Source organism: Chiloscyllium punctatum, chromosome 20 (assembly GCF_047496795.1).
Source record: "Chiloscyllium punctatum isolate Juve2018m chromosome 20, sChiPun1.3, whole genome shotgun sequence".
NCBI lineage: Eukaryota > Metazoa > Chordata > Chondrichthyes > Orectolobiformes > Hemiscylliidae > Chiloscyllium > Chiloscyllium punctatum.
In genome coordinates this window covers 63,024,413-63,046,660 of record NC_092758.1, presented here as the reverse complement: position 1 = coordinate 63,046,660, position 22,248 = coordinate 63,024,413, and the positions used below count along the sequence as shown (strand labels likewise).

The 22,248-nt window shown below is 40.9% G+C and overlaps 1 long non-coding RNA gene across 1 annotated transcript in view; it reads left to right on the top strand.

The window, feature by feature from the left end:
- The window catches only part of LOC140492169 (uncharacterized), a 38,707-nt gene extending 19,270 nt beyond the window's left edge, over window positions 1–19,437 (top strand). The window contains exons 4-5 of the long non-coding RNA XR_011963510.1: window positions 15,028–15,048; window positions 19,328–19,437. This is a non-coding gene — a long non-coding RNA (uncharacterized lncRNA). The remainder of the gene's footprint in view (window positions 1–15,027; window positions 15,049–19,327) is intronic.
- Window positions 19,438–22,248: the final 2,811 nt, after the last annotated feature.

Below are 22,248 nucleotides of genomic sequence, written 5' to 3'. Positions count from 1 at the left end.
TAAATCTCCTGCCCCTTAACTTTAATCTATGTCCTGGGTCATTGATCCTTCTACCAAGGGGAAGTGTTCCTTTCTGTCTACCCTACGTATCCCCATCGTAATTTTAGACATCTCAATCATGTCCCCACTCAGACTCCTCTGCTCCAAGAAAAACAAGTCTAAGATCTTCTTGCCACTAAAATTCTCCAGCCCAGGCAAACATATTGGTAAATCTCCCATGTACCCTCCCAAGTGCAATCACATCCTTCTTATAATGTGGATTCTAGAACTGCACACAATACTCCAGCTGTGACCTAACCAACATTTTATACAGTTCCAACATAACCTTCCTGCCCTTAACTCTATGCCTCAGCTAATAAAAGTAAGAGGGAGCTTTGAATATAGTAGATACATTGGCTGTAATTTTCCAAAAATCATGGATTCTAGAGAAGTACTTGAAGATTGGAAAACAACTAATGTGATATCCATATTCAGAGGAAGAGAGACAAGAAAGCAGGTAACTATAGATCAATTTGCTAATTATCTATTATTGGAATAAATTATGAAGGAAGTCATTGCAGCACATTTGGGCCTGCTGGTTGTTTAGCTCAGGTGGTTAGAGCTTGGTGTGAATATTCCCACAGTCATGGGTTCATTCCTCACACTGACCCAAACTCATAAGACTAAGATGAGGAAGAATTTCTTCTTTCAGTGAATTGAGTGTCTTTGGAAGTCCTTGCCACAGATTCCTCATGCAGATCCTCAGGCAGAGTCCTCATGCATATTTAGGGTTGAGACAGGTAGATTCTTGCTCATTAGGGGAAGCAAGGAATACAGGAAATGGGCAGGAAATTGGACATGAGGAATGCCGGATAAGCCATGTTCCATTTGTTTTGCAGGACAGGCTTGAGGGGCTGAATGACATACTGTTCTTCTTATCTCTTATGGTATAACTATCCCATCTGCCTTCTTAACTATTCTACCTACTTGTCCTGCTACCTTAAGGTACAGATGGATATGCACACCAAGATCCGTTTGATCCTTGGTACTTCCCAGGATCCTCCAGTTCATTATCTCTTTCCCTGTCCCTGTGCAAGTGCATCACTCATACTTATCCAGATAAAATTCCATTTGCCATTGATCAGCCAAGTCACAAAAGACCCCTTAATCATTACCCCTATTTATTACCCCTCAGTTAAATCTGGATCAAATCAGCCAAATTTCCTGAAGTCCAAATAGACCACATTGAATGCATTGCCCTCATCACCTCTTCACAAAATTCAATCAAATTGGTCAGACATGCTCTGCCCATAACAAAACCACACTGACTGTACTTGATTAATCCCTGCCTCTCCAAGTGGAGATTAATTCTGTCCCTCAGAATTGCTTCCAGTAGTTTCCCCACATCTGAGGCGACAGTGATTGGTCTGTAGTTTCCTGATTTATCTCTTGCTCCCTTACTGAATAATGCTACCACAATGGCTGTCCTCCAGTCCTTTGGCATTCTCTCCTGTGGTCAGAGAGGAATTGAACATTATTGCTAGAGCCTGTGCTATTACCTCGCTTGCCTCACTCAGCAGCCTTGGATACATTTCATCCGGCCCTGAAGATTTATCTACTTACACGCCTGCCAGACCACTCAGAACCTTTTCTTTGTCTATGCTAATTTTTTTAGGAACATCACAGAGCTTATCTCTGATTTCTATACCCAAATCATCCCTCTCACTATTGAATACTGTCACAAAATATTCATCTATATTGTCTGACACCAGGCACAAATTACCACTGTGGTCTTTACTCTTTCCCTAGTTATCCTTTTACTCTTGGTAGAGGTAAAACAGAGGAGGAGGGATGTTCTGTATCTGTAGTGTGAAAGATATAGGAAGAGGAGTAAGTCATTTGGCCCCTCAAGCCTGCTCTACCATTCACTAGGATCACAGGCTTATCTGCCATTCCTCATAGACAATTTCCTTCCCTTTCCTCGTAATCTTTGATCCCCCTAATGATCAAGAGTTTACCCACAACTCATTGTGTTTGAGTCTCAAACACAATAACTTCACTTCCACCTCACAACAACAATGCAGTCCATTCCCCGTCTAACTGAACAATGACAGTCACACACCTCAGGCTATCACATCTTTCATTGGCATGATACCTCAGACATATCTCTCAGCTGTTCAGCAAATGAGGCATTACACACAAACAATCATATTCAATCATAAGCATTACTCCAAAACAAAAATAGAACAGGCACCAGCAAGACGAATGGGAGAGTGGAAGCACAACTTTGTTAAAGAACTCTCCTTGAAGAGGCAGAACTGGCCGTCATCTGGTCGGATTGGGAGCAGAGGTCACGTTACTGATAAGTGGTACACATTTATTCCCAATCTCTAATTCCCAAACCTATCCTCACTCCCATGTTTTAAACAGTTATTTCATATATATCTATTGATGTTGCTGAGAGAGGAAAAGAGCACTGTGGGAACAATTACCATTAACAAAAGCTCAGAGATTTGTACCACAATAAGTTCAAATACTACATGGGTCTGAAAGTGTTAGAGAGAAGATATTGGCTGGTTGTTAAACTTGATAAGGCACCAGGACAGATAAGATACATTCAAGAATACGGGGCAAAGTAAGAGTAGAAATTGTGGAGGCATTGGCCATAATTTTCCCATCTTGAAGCAGTTGAGACTGTTCTTCTTAGAGAGGAAAAGGTTGAGAAGAGATTTCTTTGAGGTAATCAAAATTACAATCTGGACAGAATAGGTAGGGAGACTGGGTGAATGTAAGATGATAACATAGCCATGGTAAGTTTGTGATTTGGAGGGCAGGGAGATATCAGTTGCCCAAGGAAGGGTGGGAAAGGATTTGGGGATGTCATGTTATTGATGCCAAGCTGGGGTGGAGAAACATTTTGTTGGGGGCCTGTTGCTGCTTCCTCCCAAACGCTTTGCCTTGAGTAGATTAAAAAGCAGCGTGCCCATTCAAATCTGCCTTCTGGTGTCAAGCATATTGTGGTAGGGAGGCAGAATTAGGTCCTTACCTACCCCTTAGTTGGGCAATTAAGGGTGACATAGAGGCTTAAGGCCAGGTAGGCATGCAGGCAGCTTATCCCACCTAATGTATTATTGGGTAAGCATTGTTGGTGGGTTAAAATGTGGCAACTGGGTCACCTGACATCGTCTATTTGGTCCCCTACCAAATGTTCATTGCAGGTGAGTGGAGACGGTTGGGATTTTAAATGAACTTAAAGGTTAGGGATGGATCCTCAAAGTGGCATGTGCAGGACAGCACACATATCAGATGGAAGAAAGACCATTGGTACCACCTAACCTGCAATGGTGTGGTTTCAGTGGGAGTGAGGTTCTGCTGTGGAGACATTAGGCATTTCAAGGCCAATCTTTACAAAGTAGCTGATTGGCTGATTCATATAGCCATCCAGCTGCTTCTTAAATGTTGTAATTATACCACCTCCACCACTTTTTCTCTGGCAGATCATCCCATACACACACCACCCTCTGCATGAAAAAGTTACCCCTTAGGTCCCTTTAAAATCTTTCCCCTCTCACTTATGCCCTCTAGTTCTAGATGGAAAAGATGACCTTATCTATTTGACACTTCCTCTGGCAACTCATTCCATATCCAGACCACCCTCTGTGCCAAACAGAGACACGCACGAAAATTCCTAGAAGCATGGCACTCCAACCGGAATTCTATCAACAAACACATTGACTTGGATCCCATTTACCACCCCCTGAGAAAAAGAATGGGAAATAACATCACCATTGGAAATAATGTCACCACAGGAAATGACATCACCAACCCAAGGAATCCCAAATGTATAAGTAGAAAGCGGGCTACACAACTAGTGCTTCATTCAGAGGCTCACTGAAGATGTTACCTAGTGTGGTGACAAAACATCCGAAAAATGAACCTTCCAGCTCAGCAAGCAAATATATATCCAGAGCCTTCTTAACTACCCTGTCTATCTGTGACAGAAATTTCAAAGAACAATGGACTTGAACCTCTTGGTCTCTCTGTTCAGCAAGAGTCTGGATTAGAGTGGTGCAAGAAAAGCACAGCAGGTCACGCAGCATCTGAGGAGCAGGAAAATCAACGTTTCAGGCAAAAGCCCTTCATCAGGAATAGAGACATGGAACCTGCAGTGTGGAGAGATAAATGAGAGGGGGGTGGGGGTGGGGAGAAAGTAGCATAGAGAACAGTAGGTGAATGGGGGTGGGGATGAAAGTGATAGGTTAGAGAGGAGGGTGGCCCTGTGGCCCAACATTTCAACTCCCCCTCCCACTCTGCCGAGGACATGGAGGTCCTGGGCCTCCTCCACCACCGCTCCCTCACTAACCGATGCCTGGAGGAAGAACACCTCATCTTCCGCCTCGGAACACTTCAACCCCAGGGCATCAATGTGGGCTTCACCAGTTTCCTCATTTCCCCTCCCCCCAGTTCCAATCTTCCAGCTCAGCACTGTCCCCATGACCTGTCCTACCTGCCTATCTTCCTTTCCACCTATCAAATCTACCCTCCTCTCTGACCTATCACCTTCATCCCCACCCCCATTCACCTATTGTACTCTTAGCTACCTTCCCCCACCCTCCTCTCTGATTTATCACCTCCATCTCCACCCCCATTCACCTATTGTACTCTATGCTACTTTCTCCCCAGCCTCCTCTCATTAATCTCTCCACCCTGCAGGTTCCCTGCCTCTATTCCTGATTAAGGGCTTTTGCCCGAAATGTCGATTTTCCTGCTCCTTGGATGCTGCCTGACCTGCTGTGCTTTTCCAGCACCACTCTAATCCAGACTCAGGTTCCCAGCATCTGCAGTCCTTGTTTTTACCTCTCTACTTAGCAACACTACCCAGGGCCTACAATTAACTGTATAAGTCCTGTCCTTGTTTGCTTTATTAAAGTTCAACATCTAGCATTTATCCAAAATTAACTCCTCCCATGCATCGTGGAAAGTCTTTCTGTACTGGCAAAGAGTCAATATTTCTGAGTAGATTAGTTATCTTGCAGCTACTAACTGCAAGTAGTGAATAGCACATTGTAAAGCACTTTCAAAATGTTCAGTCAGCAGAAAGAAACGTAGAACACAAGTATATTCTTCTACACAAACCAAAAGTCTCAAAAAGGAGACAAAAACAGAAACCACTGAGAGAACACTTCAATGTTCAAGGTTGCTGTCACGTAAAATGAAAGAGTCCAGCAATTTTTTAACAGCTTCAACTAATTTGCCAAAGTACAATCTGAGGAGATTACACCTCAGAATCAACATGTTTGAGCTGTTAAAAGCACTTGACGATTGATTCATTCTTAAATTTTTAATCTGACATTTGTCTCTCAGTCCAAGCGCTAACGATGACTTGATTCATATTTTCCTCCTTCTGGAGAAAGATGATTTTGTAATATTCAAGAACATTTGAAAAAGAATTATTTCAAATTAATTAAATATGGTATGGCTATTACACATGCAGCCCGGATTCCACAATTTGCATACTAGAAATAACATTCCCAAAATCTTGAAATTTTATCTGATTTCTCCACTGTAGCTCTGACCTCAAAAATCATTTATGGGTCAGGGTGGGAATCATATTAAAAACTCCTCCACAATTTCCATAAGCTGTGATGTGTGTGGATCAGCTGACAGGAAATAAAATTGTTTCTGGGAATGCCCTATTCCCCAAAATGCCCTACTCCACCCCAAGGGCTGACTAAGTATTGAAGAAACAAACAATTGAAAACTACGTTTAAAAGACTAAACACAACGACGCACCAAATTTTCAAGAACCTAAATCACTGCAGATACATGCAAGGAGAAGATCTGAGAAATATCATAATCTAATTATCAGCAGCAAATCCAGAAGAACAGGTTTCTGTGATTATTGCGATTGGGAACTGGGTGTCTTTTGGTGCAATCCAGGTAACTGCCAATATTTATAGGTTCATGCTGTGATACTTTGTCAGAGACAAAAAAAACTGCAGATGCTGGAATCCAAAGTAGACAGGCAGGAGGCTGGAAGAACACTGGAAGCCAGGCAGCATCAGAAGGTGGAGAAGTTGATATTTCAGGTATAACTCTTCTTCAGGAATGGAGAAGGGTTACACATAAAATGTCAACTTCTCCACCTCCAAATGCTGCCTGGCTTGCTGTGATACTTTTATCAGTTACAGTAACATTAATGATTGCCATGATGTGAAGGAGCTGGTGTTGGACTGGGGTGGACAAAGTTAAAAATCACACAGCACCAGGTTATAGTCCAACAGGTATAATTGGAAGCACTAGCTTTTGGACCACTGCTCCTTTATCGGGTAGCTGTGGAACAGAATCATAAGACATAGGATTTATAGCAAAGGATTACAGTGACATGCAACTGAAATGATGTATTTAACAAACCTAGATTGCTGTTAAGTCTTTCATCTTTTGGAATGGGTTGCAGGTTTCAGTTCATTAATATGTAAAGCCCAGGACTTCTTTTAAGTCACATTTTTGAGATAACTTAAGGTTTTATAAAAAAAGGTAACATCTCAGCTCAGACAATACGTTAAAGATGTGAGGTTAGAGTCTGTCTGTATCCCAATCTTGAGTCAGACTGCTTCTATTTCCAAAGTAGGAATTTACAAAATATTATATGGATTGACTGCCTGCATTGACTGCCTACAAGTTGTGCATTTTTTGCGCAAAATAAATGTACCTAGAATAGTGGAAGATTAGGACCAGTCTTAAATGAGGAATCAAGTGGGCTAAAAGGGGTCATGAAATAGCTTTAGCAAGCAGAATTAAGGAGAATCCAAAGCACTTTATTCTTATATAAGAAGCAAGTGAGTAACTAGAGAAAGGATTGGTCCACTAAAGGAGAATGAAGAAAGGCTGTGTGTCGAACCTGAGAGAATGGGTGAGATTCTAAATGATTACTTTGCGTCAGAGTTCACTTAGGAGAGGAATATGATGAATGTTGAGATTAGAGATAGTAGTTTGATTAGTCTAGATCACATTGATACAAGTAGGGAAAATGTGTTGGGTAGGCGAGAGGTTATTAAGGTAGACAAATCCCCAAGACCGATGAGATCTATCCCAAGTTGCTGAGGGAGGTGAGAGAAGAAATAGCTGGAGCCCTGACAGATATCTTTGTTGCATCCTTAAATACAGGTGAGGTGCTGGAGGACTGGAAGGTTGCTCATGTTGTCCCTCTGTACAAGAAGGGTAGCAGGGATATTCCGGGTAACTACAGACCAGTAAGCCTGACATCAGTGGTGGGAAAGTTGCTGGAGAAGGTACTGAGGGAAAGGATCTATTTATATTTAGAAAAGAATGGGCTTATCAGTGATAGGCAACATGGTTTTATGCAGGGGAGATCATGCCTTACCAACTTAGCAGAGTTCTTTGAGGAAGTGACCAAGTTGATAGATGATGGAAGGGCTGTTGATGTCATATACATGGACTTTAGTAAGGCGTTTGATAAGGTTCCCCATGGTAAACTAATAGAGAAAGTGAAGTCACATGGTGTGCAGGGTGTTCTAGCTAGGTGAATAAAGAACTGGTTGAGCAACAGGAGACAGAGAGTAGTAGTTGAAGGGAGTTTCTTGAAATGGAGAAAGGTGACCAGTGGAGTTCCACAGGGATCAGTATTGGGGCCACTGTTGTTTGTGATATACGTATATGATCTGAAAGAGTTAAAAATCACACAACACCAGGTTATAGTCCAACAGGTTTAATTGGAAGCACACTAGCTTTCGGAGCGACGCTCCTTCATCAGGTGATCGTCGATGAACGATCACCTGATGAAGGAGCATCGCTCCGAAAGCTAGTGTGCTTCCAATTAAACCTGTTGGACTATAACCTGATGTTGTGTGATTCTTAACTTTGTACACCCCAGTCCAACACCGGCATCTCCAAATCATGACTACGATCTAGAAGAGGGCACTGTTGGTATGATCAGCAAGTTTGCAGATGACACGAAGATTGGTGGAGTAGAAGAAAGCATAAGGGACTGTCAAAGAATACAGGAGAATAAAGATAGACTGGAGAGTTGGGCGGAAAAGTGGCAGCTGGAGTTCAATCCAAACAAATATGAGATGATACATTTAGGCAAGTCTAATTCTCGAGCAAATTATACAATGAACGGAAGAGCCTTGGGGAAAGTTGATGAGCAGAGAGATCTGGGAGTGCAGGTCCATTGTACCCTGAAGGTTGCTGCACAGGTTGGTCAAGAAGACATGTGGTTGGCTTGCCTTCATCGGATGGGGTATCGCGTATAAGAGCTGGCAGGTCATGTTAAAATTGTACAAGACATTGGTTTGGACGCATTTAGAATATGGTGTACAGTTCTGGTCGCCACATTACCAAAAGGATGTGGACACTTTGGAAAAGGTGCAGAGAAGGTTTACAAGGATGTTGCCTGGTATGGAAGGTGCCAGCTATGAAGAGAGGTTGAGTAGGTTAGGTTTGTTTTCATTAGAAAAAGGAGATTGACGGGGGACCTGATTGAGATCTATAACATCATGAAGGGTAGAGACAGGGTAGATAGAGATAAGCTTTTTCCCAGGGTGAGGGATTCAATAACATGAGATCATGCTTTCAAGGTGAGAGGTGAAAAGTGTAGGGGGGATACACGTGGCAAGTACTTTACACAGAGGGTGGTGGGTGTCTGGAATGCATTGCCAGCAGAGGTGGTAGAGGCAGGCACGGTAGATGCATTTAAGATGCGTCTGGACAGATGCATGAGGAGGTGGGGAGCAGAGGGATACAGATGCTTAGGGATTGACGACAGGTGCAGACAGTAGATTTGGATCGCTTAGGCTTGGAGGGCCGAAGGGTCTGTTCCTGGGCTGTAAATTTTCTTTGTTATTTTGTTCTTTATAATTCTGCAAATGCAAATTCACCCTATAGACTTATATGTGTGTGCGTGCATGAGAAAGAGAGAGAGAGACAGAGTGTGAGTGTGTGAGTGTGAGTGCACAGGAGAGAGTATGTGTTTGCATGTGTGCATGCTTGGTAGAGTGTGTGTGTGAGTGTGATGAAGTATAAGCCTGTGAGAGGATGTGAGTGTGGGGGTTGTATGCGTATGTGTGAGAGAGAGTGTGTGTATGGGAGGGGGTCTGTGTGAGTGTGTGAGTATGAAACTGTGTGTGTGCGTGTGCATGTGAGAGAGAGAGACAGTGTTTGGTGGTGAGGGGTCACCTGTAGTGTGACATGAACCCAAGGTCTCGGTTGAGGCAATCTTCATGGGTTTCAAACTTGGCTATCAGCCTCTGCTAGGCCACTCTGCATGGTTATGTTTCCCGAAGTCCCCTTGGAGGATGGTCACCCAGAGACCTGAACGTCCCTTACTGCTGAAGTGTTCCCCAACTGAGAGGGAACACCCCTGTCTGGTGATTGTTGTGAGGCATCCATTCATGCATTGTCATAGCGTCTGCTTCATCTCGCCAATGTACCATGCCTTGGAGCTATTGGGCTACAGGCTATTAGACTAGACAGGTTTGAGGTCTATACGGAGGAGGTGTTAGCAATTCTGGAAAGTGTGAAAATAGATAAATCTCCTGGGCTGGATGGGATTAATTCTAGGATTCTCTGGGAAGCTAGGGAGGAGATTGCAGAGCTTTTGACATTGACCTTTATGTCATTCATGTCTACAGGCAAAGTACCAGAAGACTTGAGGATAGCAAATGCTGAAGGGGAGTAGAGACAACCCTGGTAATTATAGACCAGTGAGCCTTACTTCAGTTGTGGGTAAAGTTTTGAAAAGAATTATAATAGATAGGAGTTATAATCATCTAGAAAGGAATAATTTGATTAGGGCTAGTCAACATGGTTTTGTGAAGGGTATGTCATGCTTCATAAATCTTATTGAGTTCTTTGAGAAGGTGACCAAACAAGTGGATGAGGTAAAGTGGCTGTGATGTATATAAATTTCAGTAATGCATTTGATAAGGTCCCTCACAGTTGGCTATTGCAGAAAATACGGAGGCATGGGATTGAGGGTGATTTTAGTGGTTTAGGTGAGAAATTGGCTAGTTGTAAGAAGACAGAGGGTGGTGGTTGATGTAAAATGTTCATCCTAGATTTCAGTTACTAGTGGTCTACCGCAAGGATCTGTTTTGGGGCCACTGTTGACCTGGATAAGGGTGTAGGAAGATGAACTAGTCAATTTGCAGGTAACACTAATGTCAGTGGAGTTGTGGACAGTGTGGAAGGATGTTGCAGATTACAGAGGGAGGAAAGTAAGCTGCAGAGCTGGGCTGAGAGATGGCAAATGGGGTTTAATGCAGAAAAGTGTGAGGTGATTTACTTTGGAAGGTGTAACCAGAATAAAGAATACTGGGCTAACTCTAAGATTCTTGGCATTGTGGATGAGTAGAGAGATCTCAGTGTCCAGGTGCGTTGATCCCTGAAAGTTGCCACCCAGGTTGATAGGGTTATTAAGAAGACATATGGCGTGTTAGCTTTTATTGGTAGAGGGATTGAGGTTTGGAGCCATGAGGTCATGCTGCAGTTGTACAAAACTCTGGTGCAGCTGCACTTGGAGTATTGTGTACAGTCTGGTCGCCGCATTGTAGGAAGGATGTGGAAGCATTGGAAAGCGTTCAGTGGACATTTACTAGGATGTTGCCTGGTATGGAAGGAGGAAAGGCTGAGGGACTTAAGGCTGTTTTTGTTAGAGGGAAGAAGGTTGAGAGTGATTTAATAGAGACATACAAGATGATCAGAGGATTAGGTACGGTGGACAGTGAAAGTCTTTTTCCTTGGATGGTCATGGCTAGCACGAGGTGGCATAGCTTTAAATTGAGGGGTGATGGATATAGGACATATGTCAGAGCAAGGTTCTTTACTCAGAGCATAGTAGGAATTACGTGGAACACCCTGCCTGCAACAGTAGTAGACTTGCCAACTTAAAGGGCATTTAAATGGTCTTTGGGTAAACATATAGATGATAATGGAATAGTGTAGGTTAGATAGGCTTCAGATTGGTTTCACAGGTCAGTGCAACATCGAGGACTGAATAGTCTGTACTGTGCTGTATTATTCTATGTTTTATGAATTAAAGAGCTTTGAGATATCATTGCCATCCAACAGGAGATTACGTGACCATGGAAGGAGGAAGAAATGTTTCGTCATAATGCATCAGCCATCACTATATGTGGCAAGTTTGTTGGGTCAATTATATATTTCTGCTTCTCAATATTGTATTTCCTTTAAAATATTATTATTATTATTATTAAATTATTATTAAAGTCCTATGTCAATCAGATTGCTTTGTTGTGGAGTAGTTTAAATCAACACTGAACCCTTGGTCTTTCTTTCAAATATCAAGCAGCCTTTTGTTTGGTGAAAAGACAATCAAGAGACTTCTCCAACAACACTGTGCTTCAAGAAGTTTAGATTAGATTACTTACAGCGTGGAAACAGGCCCTTCGGCCCAACAAGTCCACACCGACCCGTCGAAGCGCAACCCACCCAGACCCATTCCCCTACATTTACCCCTTCATCTAACACTACGGGCAATTTAGCATGGCCAATTCACCTAACCTGCACATTTTTTGGAATGTGGGAGGAAACCTGAGCACCCGAAGGAAACCCACGCAGACACGGGGAGAATGTGCAAACTCCACACAGAGAGTCGCCTGAGGTGGGAATTGAACCCGGGTCTCTGGTGCTGTGAGGCAGCAGTGCTAACCACTGTGCCGCCCACTGTAATTGTGTTACAAACATAGTACCACCTGCAACAGGACTAATACTATGAAGAAGGACTAGAAGTTAGGACATCACAACAATGCCATAGGATAGTCATCATCATGTTATGTAATTTAGAAATGGAGGAGGTCACAACCAAATGATTCCAAACAGCACCCATTCACCCCTGTCACAGAAGGAGAGACACTCTTTGATTTAATGATCAGCTTGGGAGCAACGGGTCCCTCACTTTGATGAATGTATTATTTTCAATTGTAGATATAACATATCGATGTGTGTCCAGAATACACTTGCAGGATCAAAGTGGTGCTAAGTCCAGTCATCCAGCAGGATGTCCTCGGGGCATATATTTATGATACTGTTTAGATCAAACCATGTGACTTACATGGCTCCAGTAAAGTTGCTGCGTTGATTTTGCACCTTGTAAGCTTCATGTCCAAGAATCAGTTTTAAGTCCTGTTTTCACCAGCCATGCACTTTGTTTAAATATTATCCAATATAGACAATGTGACATACAGAAGAGACATTGATTGGATTTCTTCTGACCTGTTAAATATTTGTTCTCAATCACACAGTTGTAGGCAAATGCTCAGAGTGGGTTGAGTGACTTCACAGAAATAAAAGGAGAGCCATCAGCGTGGCCTGCTGAAGATAGTTGAAGAGCAATACGAATAGGTTCTTCAGAGCCAAAATTCCAGTTTGATACTTCACAAGTTTCTTTGACTTAATTCTCAATTCCCAATTTCACAAAATTGCGCTAGTCATGAACAAACTATCAGAAAATGGAAAAGACACCAACAGCCAAATTAATTACTGCAGCTAAAATTGGTGAGGTTAGGTTGTGGAACTGGTTTTATATGCTTCTGTTCAAAAATTGGTAACTTGATTACATTCTTGGGATTGTTGCAGCAGAGCTCAAGCAAGTGATCAGTAGATCTGGTCTGAAAAACCTGGTCAATAATCTTTATTTGATTAGAGTGATCACCTTTTGATGAGTCCAAACATGAATAGAGGCATTGGAGAGGACAGGTTATAACTGTGTTCTATTGGTTGTCTCACTGCTGATTGAAAGTGACCTTCTCTTTAAAGAAAAATATGAAAGCCAAAGATTATTTGCATGTATTTCATAACAGCTAGATGGCGGGTGGCATTGTAAGATGAAATTATCCCCGCTGAAATGTCTTACATTTTGAATTAGTTGGTTCCATGCAGATCCTCAATTTGATTGAGTTGGTTCAGAGGAGAATTACATTCCTAAAGAAGGATAGAGAAACACATTGAACAAAGTGCAAAAATAAACCACAATATAATCTTAATATCACAGCAAATTACTCAAAAAGGTTAAATGACAATAATTCAATACAAGAAACTAAATTTCCAGAAAAGAATTGCCCAAAAAGGGAGCTTGAATAGGGCCTGCAATCCACTCTTTTATGAAGTATTATCAATACATCTAGAAAGACTGCTTTTAAAAAATGTAAAATAAATTTATTATACATCAGTGGAAGGAAATTTTGATACTGAAGCATCTGTGAGGTATCACATATTTACATATCCCTGCCCCAAAGCCTCTCTCTGGGATTCCAGTCTGGTTATAATTGTTAAAAATGTTTTAAAATTAAGGATGTTGATTTATGTCACTTATGGCTTCAGCCTACAACTGAATGGCACAACGGATAGTTCTCTGAGACATAGATGCAAGTTAAACACTCACATGTACAATAAAAAACTGACTAAGCTTTACTCAGAGAGTAAACCACGAATGTGGTTTATTCCTTTAACCCTGTTATGAAAGCTTTGGCACCTGGCTGGATTAAGCATATGGGTGACCATTCTTATTTATTTATGAGTTTCAACAGACAGTGCTCCTATCTTCATCAACTATGGAAAGTTTGGCAGAGGAGCCTGATCATATCTTCACCCAATGTCCAAAAATGCAAATATTTGAGTAGGTGTGTCTAGATGACAGACCTAGTTGATTTAATTCCCTCTCATTAACCCATGTCATGCTGGCAAAGATGTAGGCGATGCATGTATTATATTGCAAAAACACTCCAATTTATAGTAACATTTATGGAACTTGTGTATAATGAAGACACTGCAGGTCAGGCAACATCTAAGGAGCAGGAGAATCGACGTTTCGGGCATGAGCCCTTCCTGAAGAAGGGCTCATGCCCGAAACGTCGATTCTCCTGCTCCTTGGATGCTGCCTGACCTGCTGCGCCTTTCCAGCAATACATTTTCAGCTCTGATCTCCAGCATCTGCAGTCCTCACTTTCTCCTATAATGAAGACAACCCAGTGAAGGTTAACTAGGTTGCTATGGGAGACTGAGGGATTTTCTGATCAGTAAAGATTGAGTAGGTGGTGCCTGAACTCATTGATGTTTAAAAGGATGATAGGAGACCTTACTGAAATATGTAAGATTCTTAGGCTTAAATGTGGAAAGGTTGTTTCCCGTTCAGGGAAAATCTAGGACCAGAGCACATTGTCTCAGAATAAGTTTTTGTCCATTTAAAACAGAGAAGAGGAATTTCTTCTCTCAGAGGCTAATTAATCCGTGGAATTCCTAACCATAAAATGCTGTCAAGGATAGGTCATTAAAGATATTTACAGCTGGGATAAACAGATTTTTAATCCTTATGGGAACCAAGTCTTATGGGGAAAAGCAAGAAAATGGATTAACATTATCAAGTCAGCCAGATGTTATTGAATGGTGGTACAGACATAAAGAGCCAAATGGCCTACTTCTAACCCTATGTCGTATGATCTTAGAGCACAGTCAGGAGAGATGATCATAAGCCATGTCAAAGGGCTAAACTTCAAAGAGCGTCTTGAGAGAAAAAAATGAGAGGGAAGACAGAGGCAGAGAGTTGATGGAAATACAGAGCTTAAAGTTAAGCAACCCACCAATGATAAAAGTAGGAAGTGGACCAAATCCAGAGTTTGATGTAGGCAGAAATCTTTGAGGGTAACAGAGCTAGAAGTTAAATTATGACAGGGAGCAGCAAGAGCATATATGCATTTGAGCAAAAGGATGGATGAATTTTAAATATGTGCATTTCAGTTCAGCAAACACAGTTTTGACCTGTGACCAGTAATACATTAAGTATAACTTCCAGGATTCTCTTGTGATTGGGGTTTGATCACATTATTAACCTTTTAATTGTTTTGTTATGTTATTTAAACATTAAAAGCAGTATGTTCATTGTTATTTAACTTTCTCTTATGTAGTGCTCCCGTGGCATTCGATTCATAGTATGTTTACACTATTTTTCCTGATCTATATGCAATACTCAACACTAACATTAAATTTCATTTGCTATTTTGCTGCCTAAAGAGTGAAGAAGCGAAGAAGCAAGTAAGTGTAAGAGATGTACCCATAACTTACATGTCATTTTAAAAAAAATAATTTTACAAATATCTGGATACTTATCCTCTTTACCCATTAAATAGGTTTTGTTGGTACTGGTGTGCATTTATGATGCTCGAGAAGAAAATTGAAAGTTGCAAACAAATCTCTGCATGTGGGCATTTGGGGCAAGGCCAACATTACTAGTCATCCCTATATACAGCTAAGAAAGTGATATTTGGCTTTCTTCTTGAATCTCTGTAATTCATGTATGTGCTCTCCATATTGTGGTTGGATAGGTGTTAGAATCAGTTGAGGCAAGGGTATGGTTTCCCTTTTTCTAAGTCCCTCTTGCTTAGTCACCACAGATAATTTTATAACATTTTAACACACAGCTAGATAATAATTCAATTAATTTAAACATAGTTCGCTGGAAAATAACAAATCCAATGACAAGGTATTCCTGACTGAAAAAAAAGTTATATTACCTACTAACTCCAGGAATAAATAATAAGATCATCACTCCAAAGTCAAATAAAACACAGGTAATAAGTGACAATATCTGTTACATAGTGAAAGATAAGTTTATGTAGTTTAGAAGTCCTTAGAGTCTTTTGAGGGGTCAGATTCTAAACCTGAGAACAAATTTAATTTTTATTGACTTGTAACCACAGCAGTAACATAATCTGTAGATATATTCAGTTCTTAGAGAAAGAGTGTTTCTCCCAATTGCAATTTCAACAGGCACTTATTTTCCAAGATGATGAGAGAATCAGACAAGGAGAGAGAGAGAGAGAGAGAAGAAGAAGCCACCCAGGTTCAGTTATTGTAAATATATATTTTCTCTTTGTTCTGCAGCTCAAATTCAGCTGTTGAAATATAGGCCAATGTATATTCCTGAGTCTGGATCCATCAATTCTCCATGCTGGCTACTGGCAGATGACCCTTTAATCTCCCAAAGTACAAAATCAGACATTTGAGAGTTAAGCAGGAGATGTGAATTTCTTGATGCCGATTCAATTGCCTGGTTTTGGTACCCCTAGATAAAACTGTAATTTCAGTGAAGATGGTTTTGTTTGTTCAACATGGGGGTCAGCAAATTTTCCTTAATTTGTGGTCAGGTGACCACTACAACCATTTGAGTTCCATGTTTCTTCCATTTAAAAAAATCCATGAAAGGACTTGGGTATAACAATCAGGTGGAGAAAGTTAAAATGTGATATTTCATATTTATAATCATAATAAACGTTGTTATTTAAGTTAAATATGGTTGGATTATTCCTCACAGTTAAATCACCTACTACTTAGATCCATATTAGAAGAATGGCCAATGCATGGTTTATTATAAAATTGTGGCATCTAAAGAATTATATTCTATCAGCAGTTTGTGAATTTGGAGAACAAGGAAGAAAATAAAAGGAAAATGAACATATTTGACAAAAACTCTTCAAAGCTTAAAGCACTTCTTAATAGCTAAATATTCTAAGTAAATATATATTAATAGTGAGAAACATCACAGCTTAAGAAGGGAAGGCAATTTCAACACCGATATCAGTCCGACTAATCCATTTTTATAAATACAGAAGGTGCAGTACTGCCTACATGACGTCATAATGAAATAAGCAACAGTGTATGATTTTTCTTATGTACACAGTGTACAAGCAGAAAAATCTAGCATGTGCAACATGAACAGTTCTGCACTGGTGAGGCTATTCTAGGTTTGATCAATGCAAGATTTATCTTGATGAATTTGCAGATGCTGTGGTAAGGAGCAATCTAATTTGGAAAAGGAACATGGACTGCATAAAACACTAGAATTACCAATCAGACATCATAAGACATAGAATTGGAAAAATTATCCCCTAAGTAATTGTGTTCTGACTCATGTCCAAAACCTTTGCACCTAAGCTGAGTTCTTCATTTTCCTTTAAGGGAAGCAATTCCTAAAAATTGGATGTTCTCATCCCAAGTGAAGATTTTAGTTGAGATCAATTGAATTCATGATATTCCCATGCTCAGTCTACATTAGTGGAGGATAATGATGGTGATCATGAGCATGCTAAATGATGTTCTGACAAACAGAAAGAGTTAAGCATTGGACATAAAGCAGAAGCAGCTGCTCAGTGCTAAAAGAAAATGGAATTTTCTGAGCTCTGACATGTGAAAGTAAACATTTATCTGTTCAATATAAGATTTCAAAATCGATGAGGTGATGAGTTAACCTGAAAGCTGCATTTAAATATTTTGACAGCTGCTAATGGGGTACATGGAACATCAAGAATTCAGCATAGATGCAAACAGTTGGAACATTGAATCAGAACACAATTACTTAGGTAATATTTTTAAAAAATTCTTTGTACTCAAATATGCACTGGAATAGAGAATATATTTATAGAAGATAAGATGATCACGTGAACTAGTTAGAGGGACCTTCCATGCTCCTTATTTTCTAATAGTTATTTATCATTATGTGAAATCAGAGAAAAATTGTGGTTATTAACACTGTAACACAAATCAAACCTGTTATTTCCTTCATTCAAAGGATGTAGGGTTGATTTTGATAACGAGGGCTCATTTAATCTATTGAGATAGCAATTCCCTTCATTTTGCTATCAAATCAACCAGCTCTTTCTCCAATGAGGATGTGGAATTCACACAGCATTATGTGATTTTGTTGATATTGATCATAAAAATAGTACCATTTGTTTTTGCCATTTTGCAATCTGTCGTCTTCTTCATGATTGTGTTGCACGATGGAAAGAAAAATAGATGACACACAATCTTTAATAAATAGTTTTAGGATAATTAAGGATGAAACTGAAAGTGGTTTTGGAGTTTTAGTTAAGTTAATATTCAGCAAGGTGTGCATCAATCAACAACTAGCCCATAGACTGTGCAAGAAAACAACCTACTATGAGAATACAAGTGAAAGGAAGTCATGATGGAATGGTATAGTGTTCAGGTTAGAGCATATCTTAAATACTTTGTTCTGTTCAGGTTGCTCAGTAATAAAGGAGAATTTTGATTCTGGAAAGAATGCAGAGATGAAAATGAATGACACCCAGTGTAAAAAAATTCATGAGTTATGAAAAAAGACTGGAGTCATTTGGGTTTTTCATCCTTGAAAAGAGTTAATAGTGGAGTGGATATAGATTTTAATTCCAGTAAACAATAGATGGAAACACCTTACTGATCTAATCAACACAAGGTTTGAGATAGTTCAAGGGACCTAACCTTATGACCAAACTGCTGATAAGCTGCAAATACTGAACAATTTACTGCAGCCCACCAATTCCAGGCTGGCTTAATCTTGTTACAATGAAATGATTATGAAGGAATTAATGGTCAAATTATATTGGTTTTATTCATTCTGCTGGTGTCACGTACAGTCTGTCAGGGGAGACAAAGAGTTGAATCTTACCAGAATTTGTTTGTGAATTTTTGGTGAGTTTCACAGAGGCTTTCTCTATGCAAGACCTGGTGAGTTTTCGCATGCCATCTTCACAAGCTCATCTTATGACTATATACCATGTTGCTTTGGCACCTCACTCATCGTTTCTCCTGCTCACCATAAATAGACTTACTAGCCACTGCCGGGATATGGCACAAGTGCTATATTTAAAAAGCTGGTGTGCATCATACCAAGCTCTCACAATCTAGGGTCTAGATTAGAGTGGTGCTGGAAAAGCACAGCAGATCAGGCAGCATCCGAAGAGCAGGAAAATCAATGTTTCGGGCAAAAGCCCTTCATGGCAAAAGCCCTTCATGAGGATTAGAGGCAGGGTGCCTGCAGAGTGGAAAGATAAAAGGAGCTGCCCTACATGATTTGTGATATTTGCCTCAGCCATGGCAGTCAAGGGAAGATGGATGTCGTGCCATGCGGACTGGAACATAGAGGTTCTGTAGATGGGGTAGTACAGAAGATGGCTGCCCTCTTTCCCAAGGACACACAGAGGAGACTATGCAACCACACACTGTTGGTCTGCTCCAAGAGGTCCAAAGAAAGGCTCAACATTGTAGGTAGAAGATCAATGGCCTTCTCCCAGGGTAGGTGCATCTTCACTCTGCTACGAAATCTCATGGTGTATCACTCCAATTGGATTTAACATCTCCCCTTACCCACTCCCACCTACTCCATCATGCCCCCAACACACAATACTAATCCTGCATGCCATCTTTACTGCCTACTCACTCAGGACAGCCTATCTTGTTTCCCCCACCTGTGTAACCTCTGCAGTTGTGCCAAGCACTTCAATTTAATTTAATCCTTCCTTTTGTCTCACGCCAGGGGAAACTGACCAAATGGGGGGAAATGGTCGTGAGATGGGATGCCCAACATTTTCTTCCACACCCACTACAGGCCCTAGTTGGTGAGGACAAAGACCGCTCAAGACCACATCCATGTGCTGAAAATCAGATAAGAATCATTGTTCATTGTATGCTATTCTCTCATTACCACAACTGTGAATGCATTAAGAAGGGTCTGTTTCCATGCTGTACATCTCTATGACTCTAAGATACACACCATCCCTTGTTTGCAACACATTTTCTCTCATCTCCTGCAACTTCCATCATCAAGAGAACATCCACGCAAATCATTGCCTTTTCCACTTCCGAGGAAGAATCCAAAGGTTCCCGACAGGATTCGCCGACAAGGCTACCATCTGCATCCGCCATCAGATACTGACACTTCACATGTATTAGCTCGTTGGGTGAACATTTTACTGTCACATCTCCACAGCTGGCCAAGGAAGGGATGCCCAGGTCTCTGGCACTCAAAGGTTCCTCTCAATCCCAGGCAGGAGATGACACCATGGTTTCAGGAATTAAGAACTTCATGGAAGTGCACAAGCAGATCCAAGAATAGCAGATATTTTTTAAGAGGTAATGTGCAGCCTAAAACTAAGGTTGCAGCACCTCACTAATACTGTTAGCACTGTGCTGCCTTTGACATATTTGGGTCTGATCTATTCAGTACCAATAGCAAAATGACAAGGAAATGACGAACCATGATTTCACTCCTGCTGTCTCTTCCTCACTTGGAGATAGGGCAGTGCCAATTAGCTTTCAGGCAGAAGATTCTAGGAAGTGTTTTCTTCGGACACTTCAGAAATGGTCAGGTCTTCCACCCTGCCAATCATCCTCAGTTTTCAATCTGACAAGGGTGCACTTACACCTGGGCAAGATACACTCAGCATGTTTGAGCCCTCAAGCCACAAGTGCCCCCGGGGTCACCCAACCAAAATTGCAAGTAAAATGGGCTCTACTATAGGGCAGGCCCCCTCCCAGCTTCGGTACCTGAAACTGAACTTAGATGTAGCGAAAGACAAGGAAAGAAGAAGACATTATGACAGCACATGGCTGAAACTTCATTTTAAATATATTCTCACATTTGTAAATATAGGTTTACAGTGTGAGCAAGTAGCGATCTAACTGCATGTGCAAAATTAAAGGTGTAGAACCTAGGCATCCGTAAAGCTACACAAGGTCTTACAGTCCAATGTATAAAATGAGCAGCTTCTACACCATATCTAGGCTTTGGGCCTTGGAAGGTGCTTGCTGTTTTAACACCTCATATGAATCTTCCCAGGCTACAAAACATTACTTCTCTTCTCCGCTACAGTGATTAGTTGGATTGATTTCTGTGCTGCATGACATGGTCAAGAGTGCTTGGAGCCAGAATTTGGATTCCACACAGTAGATTAATGTCTAAGATACATGTATACATGTCAGGCTCACCGGTGTCATAATATTACTCTTCAAATGGTCGCACTTCACTCGAAAGTGAAGTCCCCTTCCTGACAGAATGAAACACCTCCCCCTGAAAAATCAGGACGTGTGGACAGTCATTTTCAGTTCCATTGCTATTTGGACCAAATTGGAAAGAAATAGCATTTTGTTTCACATAGTGAGTCTCAGTCTCAAACATTTACCTTTGATGAACTCTTCAAATTGGTTCCTTTCTTGATATCCCTCCATTGGAATGCCATTGGCTTTGGACTTGCTGATGTTCCCACTAAGCCTGCCTGTCTAACGCCCATCTTCACCCACATATATCAAGTGCCAGATATAGCATTCCATGAACTCCTCATCAAAGTTGACCATTGGTAACCACACCCCTTCCCTCATTACCCCTTTCTCTTTCATGCTGTATTGTCTCCCCCACTTATATGTTGAGTTGCCCCCATTCACAATTGTTACCTCCTCTGCATCCCAGAATTCTGCTTACAATTTTAACAATTCAGTTTCCCAACTTCTCTCCTATTACACTGGCCCTTGAAAACCAATGTTCCCTCTAACATCTTTCTCAGTGCGGGCTTCTGAGGTTCATGGGAAGTTGCAACCTCTTAATTCAAAAGTGAATGTTGAAATCAACACCAGAACACTGATCACCATGTGCGGAATATCCCAGCTTAGCGTGAATGTTGTTGATAAGTCCACGTTGACTTTTAGTAGGCATACCCTCAGGATTGCCTGGGGCCTACCCCCTTAACTGACTTGAATGGACAGCGCCAACTGATGACTGACCAGATCCATGACTGATCTCAGTGCAGCTCCCTGACTGACTTGCTGTGAAACCCCACACTGGGCCCACAGAGCAGAGTATGGTCCATTTACAGGACCTCCACCCAAAGACTTCCACTCCAGCTTTCACAACGAAATGGTATATCCATTCCAGATGCAGGTCCTGGTAATTATGCCTGAGCAAATATAGTTGTACTTGTTTTTATCATGCAATCAACCTTCTTGTTATTGAATATCAGGTCTGCAATTTAGCTAAATTAATATCATTTATCTGAGTGATTGAATTTTGAACTAGTGGTTTGTGTGTTTTGCTTTTTATGAATGAAGAAATAATATTTAACTTGTCAGTCTTTTGAGACCCACGATTGGAAACAAGTTTGTCTTTGGGAACAGCTGACTGGGGGCTTCCCTAGAGTGATAATGTGAATTTGTTTTGATAGTGTAACTTTTAGAATTGGAAACAGCAATGCTTGAAAGATATTAGCTTGCTTTAAGTTAAGAAAAATCAAGAATTGGTTTTAGTTTTTAAAAAAACCCAAAGTGAGCAAATTTTTAGTCAGTTTCCAGAAGTTCTAGCTGGGGTCAGATGTAAATGCAATTACGCCTGCAGAAAGGCAATAGTTCAGAGCAGTTAGGAAATACATTGTACTTTGCTCAAAAACTGCATGAATTCATGTAAAACCC